This window comes from Akebia trifoliata, chromosome 11, assembly GCF_017979445.1.
Source record: "Akebia trifoliata isolate Shusen 1 chromosome 11, ASM1797944v1, whole genome shotgun sequence".
Taxonomy (NCBI): domain Eukaryota; kingdom Viridiplantae; phylum Streptophyta; class Magnoliopsida; order Ranunculales; family Lardizabalaceae; genus Akebia; species Akebia trifoliata.
Window position 1 is genome coordinate 46,173,145 of NC_141385.1, and position 9,032 is coordinate 46,182,176.

Sequence of the window (9,032 nt, forward strand, 5' to 3'; positions counted from 1 at the left end):
TTTTGATTTTGTTTCGAAAATACTCATAAATTTATTTATTTTTATTAAAATAATCTCAAATTTTAATTTCTAAAGTGTATTTATTGCACTTTAACGTGAGTCCTTAGGCCACACGTTAATAAGACTGTAAAAAAATAAAAGAAAAATGCTGTCCACGTGTATTCTTATCACCATCCAAGGAATCATTTCGATCTTAGAGCAACCAATCACCCTGAGTAATCCTAAATCTGAGAAATCCAATTGAAGATGCCACCTGTCAAGTTATATTATCAGGACTCATTTTTAAATTCTCTGTCAAATTTATGAAAAAAATTACTCCAATTTGAATTTTTTAATATAAAATAAATAATTTAAATATTTATAATAGGTGTTTTTAAAAATAAAACTAATCATGATCCAACAAGGTCTAATTAGATTTTGCAATATTCTCCGTTTGACTAATAATAAACCATCGTTTTTGTGAATATCATCCTTTTATGTGTATAAAATAATAAAGATGATTTAAAATAAATCTATATATTTCTCAAACTTTTTAATAAATATAAATCAGTCCAACAAAATTGAACTACGACCGACCTTGGTCCAACAAATTGACAAATTCTCAGTCCAATCATCAATTCAATTTTAAAAATATTCCTTATAATATTATAGAAAATTAAACAAAGATACTGCAATTGAGCATCTACCAGATCAATTTATAATAGAAAAACAACAGTTCTTATTTAAATTAAATTTATTACAAAAAAAAAAAAAAAAAAAAGTTTAAAGTGAGTCTATTGTTTGAATTAAAGGGTTATTGAAGATTACATAAAAATAAAATAAAAAAGGGGATATTTTATAATTTTGAAAACTAACCAACGTAAGGTACATTTTTCTTGATTTTTGACCAAAATGACCTTGATTATATTAAGTTTAATTGTAAAGATGGGGCATTTATGATCACTCAAATTTTGGCGTTAAACCACTTCTAATCTGCCTTCTCTCATTAAATTTTGGATCGCACAAATGCCCCCATTTTTACATTTAAACTTGTATAATGGTCATTTTGGTAGAGAACTAAGAAAATTGTACTCCCACAATTTGATTAGTTTTAAAAATTATAGAATATCCATTTTTTTAGTATGTAATACTTAAAAATCATTTAATTAATGTAGACGTAAAATCTTGGATGCCACTGATTCCTCGAGATTTACTCTTAATGATCAATCTTTATTATTCTTGATGTACACGAATCATCAAAATCGTAAAAGAAAAATAATCAAGGAAAAAAATATGAGACAAAACATGGGGTTTGTTCACAGGATTTGTCCTAAAATCAGACTATGTCCTTGAGCATTTGATATTCTTGAAGTCTTCCCAGATTTAAAAAACTTTCATCCTCTTTACATGACAACCCCCATCTTCTCTTTATGTAGAAAAAGATGAAATTAAATCTTAATGGAATGAATCAACCCCCACCCTCTAATCAAAGGATTCTTAATCAACTATTCAAATCTATCATTATGTAAAAATAGAGATTCCCTTGAAGACTTTCTATTCGTAGATAAGATAACATTATTAACTATATAAAATCGAATTCAAAATATACTAATTGATGTCTCGAGATACATATTAAATATGTCATGTAATCAATTATCGATATTTGCTTTATTTTCGCTACATATCATGTACCATTTTTTACCCATACAGTTAGCCACCTCTCATAAGTGGAGATAGGTGAGGCAGTGTTCCACTTACGAGAATATTACGCTACTCTCGTATTGTTAATTTACTTTATAAAATTTGTGTCCTCATATCTTCCTTTGATGAATCGATGGTCCCTCGGGATCTTGTGGTCACTTATGGCATTTTTAGTCACTTAGGGTAAAGCAAACACTCGGGACATTGGTCATTTAATGCTCTCATCTTCTAAGAATAGAATTGTTACTGGGGACATTAATCATTTAAGACCCTTAAATCACTCATGATATCTTGGCTACTCATGACCACTATTCACTCGGGATTACTCTGCTCTTAGGATAAAAACTTGGGCAGTCTAGACCCATCACCATCATGACAACTTTGCCACTTAGGACAAAAACTTAATTGCTTGAGATCCTCTTAGAATGTGAGTCAGACTTCCTCAATGAGTTGGATTTACTAAGGTGTTATTTATTAAACTGAAAAAATTAAGTGTTGAATAACATTAAGGTGTTGTTTGTTAAACTGAACAAATAAGTGCTAAATGATTATAATTGTTGAAACTGTATAAGCACTGAATTTAAGTGCTGAAATTGTTGTCTGTTTACCAATCTGAATTGTGCTGAACTGATTCAAATTAAGCGTTGTAATCACATAAATTTGTTTGTTACTTAATACTGAAAACTGATAAATTGACTATATTACCCTTTTCAACAGTTGTATGTTTAAGGATAAATTATTAATAAAATTCAAAAATAAAAATTATTTATTAAAAAAAATACTAAATTTAATGAAATTATTTTTGGGAACCTAGCTGAACAAATTCTCTCTCCTCCACATCATTTAAAAAGTAAATTTTAAATTTTTTTTAATTCAAATTAAAAAATAATATTAATTCAAATTAAAGAGAGAGAATATTAAATATAAATATTTCGTAAAATATTAAATATTAAATATTCCAAAAAATAAAAAAGGAAAGAGGAAATTTCTTTCTCCTCTTTTATTTTTTCGAAATATTTAATATTATTTAAATGCGTGGAGGAGAGAGAAAATTTCGGCCCTTTAAGGTTCGAAATTTTCTCTCTCTTTAATTTGAATTAATATTATTTAAATGCGTAGATGAGAGAGATAATATTGGTGTCGGTTGCCTTATTAATTTGTGGGGTGCTTATATCATTATCCGTAGGATATAAGAGGTAATATCATTTCAAGTATAAGGGCATACTTATCCGTGTTGAAAAAAATCGGTGCTTACTACTTCAGTAAAAAAATTAAGGGCCTGTTTAGATACTAGGAGCAAAACTCCTGTACTAAAGAACAAGAGTTGAAGTACTCTGTGGAGGAGCTGGAAAAGTAATTCTGTGCAGAAAGGGCATTTGGCAATCAACTCTGTGAAGTACTGGCAGAAGTATTTTTGTGCTGGAAGTCTGTTTGAGAACCATACTGACTTCTCATGACTTCTACAAAAAAGACCAGAATACCCTTATATTATACCAGTTACTGTTTTTTGTCTTTTAGTGTCATAATATGCTTTCAAACTATACTATTTTTGACATTTTAACTATAAATATTAATATAATATAATATAATATAATATTTTAAATATTAAATATTAATATAATATATTTAAATCCATTATACTCAAAATTTAAAAAAAAAATTGACAGACTGTCTTTTAGTGTCATAATATGCCTTCAAACTATATTGTTTTTGACATTTTAACTATAAATATTAATATAATATAATATAATATTTTAAATATTAAATATTAATATAATGTGTTTAAATCCATTATACTCAAAATTAAAAAAAAAAAAAATTGACAGACTGTCTTTTAGTGTCATAATATGCCTTCAAACTATATTGTTTTTGACATTTTAACTATAAATATTAATATAATATAAAATAATAAATATTAATATAATATAATATAATATTTTAAATATTAAATATTAATATATTGTGTTTAACTATAAATATTAATATAATATAATATAATAAATATTAATATAATATAATATAATATAATATTTTAAATATTAAATATTAATATAATGTGTTTAAATCCATTATACTCAAAATTTTAAAAAAAAATTTAATATTAATAAAGATTTCTTTCGGGCAAATGAATTAGGAACATTTTCATAGAAAATTAATAAAGTTAAGGGTATTTTGGTAAAACGAACCGTTAGATTTTGACTCCCCGCAAGATGAGTTTTGAGAAATAGGTTTTCTTTACTTCTTCACAAAGAGTAATTTCTTGCTATTGCGCGGAGTAACTCTTTGAAGGAATTGTTCATCCAAACGCATCCAAACGACTTCTGACTCCCCGCAAGAGTCAGAAGTAGCCAAGGAGTCCTATCCAAACGCCTACTAAGTGATCCAACTTCACTTAATGCTTTTCACTTATTTTTCAACAATAAGTGCTAAAAATGTGGAGTAAACAAACGTGCTGATTGTTGAAGCTGAATTGTATTTAGCATTAAGTGTTGAAATCAGCGTTAAACAAACACCCCCTAAATGTTAAAACTTATAAGCGCTGAATTTAAGTGCTGAAAAAGTTATTTATTTAGATGCAGAATCATATTTATTACACATTGTTGAAACTGATAAATTGTCTTTTTTACCTTTACAATCATATTATACATTGATTATATATTTCAAATGCCTATTTCTTATCAAACACAATAAAATATATTATATCTTATAAAATTAAAATACAATTCATTTTTAAATAATAAATAATAATCAAAATTTTAATTTATAAATAATAAATTTTATTTCTAAAAGCTCAGAAAATTTCAAATTAAAAACAATAATGTCATACAAGTTATAAAAATTTGAAATTAACATTGAAATAACTTAATTTGAGATGAATAATTTTCGATGGAAATGAAGGATGTGTAATTATAAAAGCAACCTACGAATTAATAAGGCAACCTACACCATAACCAATTTTTTTTGTCTTATATGGGTTAAAGTTTTTGGAATGAGCCAATTTTTGGTAAGGATGATCTATATGGTCTAAATATCATCATCACTAAAAATCAGTTCATTCCGAAACTTCTAACCACGTCAAAACTAGTTTCCAAAAAAATGGACGATTTACAATTCTTGAACTTATTTTGATGGGGTTAAAAGTTTCGGGATGGGCTGATTTTTGGTGAGGATGATCTTTTCATTGTAGAAATCATCCTTACCAAAAATCAACTCATTTCAAAACTTTTAACCCATATAAGACAAAACAATTCGACCATGGGTGTGGGTTTATTAATTTGTGGGGTGCTTATATATTTATCTATGGGATATAAGAAGTAATATTCTTTTAAGTATAAGGGCATACTTGTCCGTATTGAAAAAAAGACATACTTGTCCATGCTAAAAAAAGTGAAGTGCTTACCGTTTCAATACAAAAATTAAGCATTAAAATAGTGTTGAATTTTTTTCACTTATTTTTAGTGATAAGCGCGGAAAACATAGAGTAAACAAACGCGTTATTTTGACAAAAAGTGTTGATTTTTTTTTTTTATAGCAATAAGCACTGAAAAATAGCACAAACAAATACCGCCTAAGTGTTTTCTCTACAATTTACATTTCTTAAACGATACCAACAAAAATTAATAGCATATGCACGAAATATAACGTGACCATTAGTCCCCAGTTCTTGCAAGGGTTGACTTTAGGTGCAACCTTCAATTCTTAATAGAAATCCCAATCATTTTTCATAGTGTCTTGATTTGAATCTCACCACTGTGATTTTCGTTGGTGTTTTCAAAATTGATTCCCATGGATGGTGCCAATCTATAGAGGTAAAATTTCGAATTGCGCAAATTCCTCGAGATTTTCCCCTAATGATCAATCTTTATTATTTTTTATTCACACAAACGGTCAAAATTGTAAAAAAAGAAAATCAAAGTAAAAAAAAAAAAAAGATAATACAAAACATATAATTTATTCATGGGATTTGTCCCAGGATCGGATTGCATCCCTAACCCCTAGTCCCAATTGGACTTTATTTTGAAATGTATTGTTTTAACCACCTCTCTCATTCAATGTTCTATTGTAAAAGAAAAAAAAATTCATAATTTAATAATTTTTTTCACATTGAAAATGTTTATCTTTTAGTAACTTGTGATTTAATATTTTTCCATATTGCAAGCAATATCCTGTGAGACTGTTGGCGTCAGTATTGAATAAACAATTCCTCTTTCTAAATATTGATTAAAATAAATAAAGAAAATTTCAAGATAAGAAATGTCAAATGATTATTAACATGTAAGACAAACAACTTTGACACTAAATCAGAGAAGGTTTTATCAATACTAGTGAAAGAAAATCCTTTTCCAGTTTAGTGGGCTTTCTTTTATGTGTCGCCAAACAGACCCTAATGGAGTGAGTCAATCTCCCTCCAATCAAGAGATTCTCAATCATCTATTCAAATCTATCATTATTTAAAAATAAAAATTTCATAGGAAATTTTTTATTTTTAAAAAAGATTATATTTTTAAGTGAATAAGATCTAATTCAAAATATATAAATTGACACCACGAGATACGTATTAATATATCATGTGATCGATCATCAATATTCATTTTATTTACACCACGTGTTTTGTACCACTTTTTATCCACACAGTTAATTTATTAAATTTCAAATAAACATTTATGATACATGTGTTGATTTGCACACATCACCTTTGAACAAGTCACCTTCTAGTAAGGAAGAGAAAAAATTTTGAATTGAGAAACCCGCTCCAAAATTTTGAAGGAACCTCTCCATTGGATTACATGTGGCATTTCAATGAGGTATTTCAAATTTTGGTTGAAAATGTAAGGTTTTGAAATAAATTGAGAATACCACCTCTCTTAAGATAAATTTTAAATTCAAAATTTGTCGGACTCAGTGTTCTAAAATTTAAAGCCATGCAACTAGCTTCTGAGGTTTGGGCTCAACTAAGTCTAACTTTGAATCGGCCAGCTCGCTTCAAAGTTTTTTCCGACTCAGGCATGAGATTTAATATATTTAGTTGGGAATTAAGATGTTGCGTTCAAAACCAGCTGTAAGTGCATAAACGTGCCAGTCATTTTTCAGATGAGTACCATACATTGGATGGTGAACAGAGGTCTGAAAAACGTGTGGTACGGATGCTCTTCATTCATTTCGGAGTGACTTATCTAGTAGACCTATCTGTTGCAGTTTTGTCCGTAACAAACACTTTATGAATTATTAACTTTATCCTGCATGGATTATTAACTTTAGCAATCCAGCACCACGAACTTCTCGATTTCATGTGAAAATTCTAATTCGAAAGAATAAAAATATCATTTTTGAGCTCAATCGAAAGTATTGAAATATCAAACTCTCAAATTTAAAAATTAAAAGAAAAATTTAAGAATGAAATTTTTTTTTTTTTTTTCAAAGATCTTAAAATTTTTCTTTTATAATCATGTGGCATGAGATCATATTTTCTTAATGTCACAAAGTGATGTGGTTAGAATCCACTCTAAAATATGTCATATAACAAATTAAATGTATTAATTTGAATTTTATGATGTGGATTCCAACTCAAAGATTTGTTGGGTAATAAACTTGGTAAATAAAGTTTAGGATAGTAAATTACGTAAAGTAAGGTTCCCTTAGAGTTCTGAGTTTTTGTAATAAAAATGCAACATCTAACAAGTAAATCTCTCTTTAATTATTTAAAATTAAAATTTTAAATTTTAAAATAATTTTATTAATTTATTTAATGGCGGTGTAGAAGTGGTTGGGCAATGACATTTTAGCCAAAAGCCAATAATAGACTAGTATCATGTCTGAAAATCACATTAGTTGGTTTTCAAAATGAGTAATGCCAGAGTGACCTCAAGATTGGCCTCAATTCACACTTTGTTGATGTGGAGGTGTGTACGAAACCATAGTAACCCTCTTCGCAATATAACACATGATTTTGTTGTTTTTATTTCACTCCCCTTCTTTTTCATCAATATTTAGGATATTTCCTTGGATCCACCATGTGTATTCCAAAAAAGAGGGTTCTATCGAAATTTTGAAATGGGTTAATCGCTTCAAAAAAATTTCTGTGAGTTTATTTAGTATTTTACTTATGATGTATCCTATACATTCTCAGTTGTTTGAAACGCATTATTTAATTCAAGAAAACACTCTCCATCAAACATATCGTTAATTTTCTAAGAAAATGCTATGCAAAAAATTTAATATTAATCTCTACGAAATCCATGTTTCTCCTTTTATCTCAACCGTTAATTAAAATTTTGATGGAGAAGTTAGAATACTCCAACCATCCCAATTCCCAACCCAGAAATAACCTTTTGATGGTTCGAATCAAAACTTGAGGCCAACATCAAAGTCGTATTAATTGTGGGAAAAAGGCATCTTCTCTATATATTAAGAATAAGAATAATGATGGAACTGGTCAGTCCCACTAACAATTTTCTTACCACTAAAAACATAACAAGAAATGTGTCGTGTTGAATATGATAAATGAAAGAGTACAAATTTACTACTAAGAAATTTCTGTGTTAGGCTGATGAATCAATGGCACGATGCCATTTGTATTAAAAAAATGAGTACGATTGGTTGGCTGAGAGAAAATTTAGGAAGAAAAGTTCTAAAGCTCTATTTTATATACATGGCAACATCCTAATGGTTCAAAACTTAACATAGAAAATTCATAAAAGCAAATGCATGCTCATGGTAACGAGATGGGGATGCTTCCATTACTATGTTGAGTATGTTCATTGCTAAAGGTAGTATTGGAATCTTTGCTGAAAAATGAAAATAATAATAATAATAAAAATAACAACAATAATGCAGGATACAATTTATCTACCATACCAATTAGGGAAAGGGTGAATAAGTGAGCGTGATATGAAAGCAAAGTCGTAATGAACATTGTCGTTAAACTCCCCGAATTTTGGATTTTATTCGATAAGAAACACAGATTTAAAGGTTGAACGACTTAATCGACGATTAATCATACAGATCATTAAATCACCAATTAAATAAGTGATTCACAAGTTAATTGAATAAGATAACTTCCACAAATTACATTTTTTGCACGTAAAAAATTAAAGAAAATTATTTAGGATAATGTTGGAGTAACATTACGAGAGACATTTGTACGTCAGAAATGTCTCCCACAATGTAATCTAACACTACTCAATTATTTGATAACCCTTGTCAAAGCAAAATGCATCGTCAGTTTTGGTTGGTATCTTAAAACTCTGGAAAAAATATCTTTATTAATGATATACTGTCTGTCACCTTATAAAATTGATTATTTTTTAATGCCCCCCCCACCCTTCGTCTTTATTTCTTAGTACCCCTCTCAT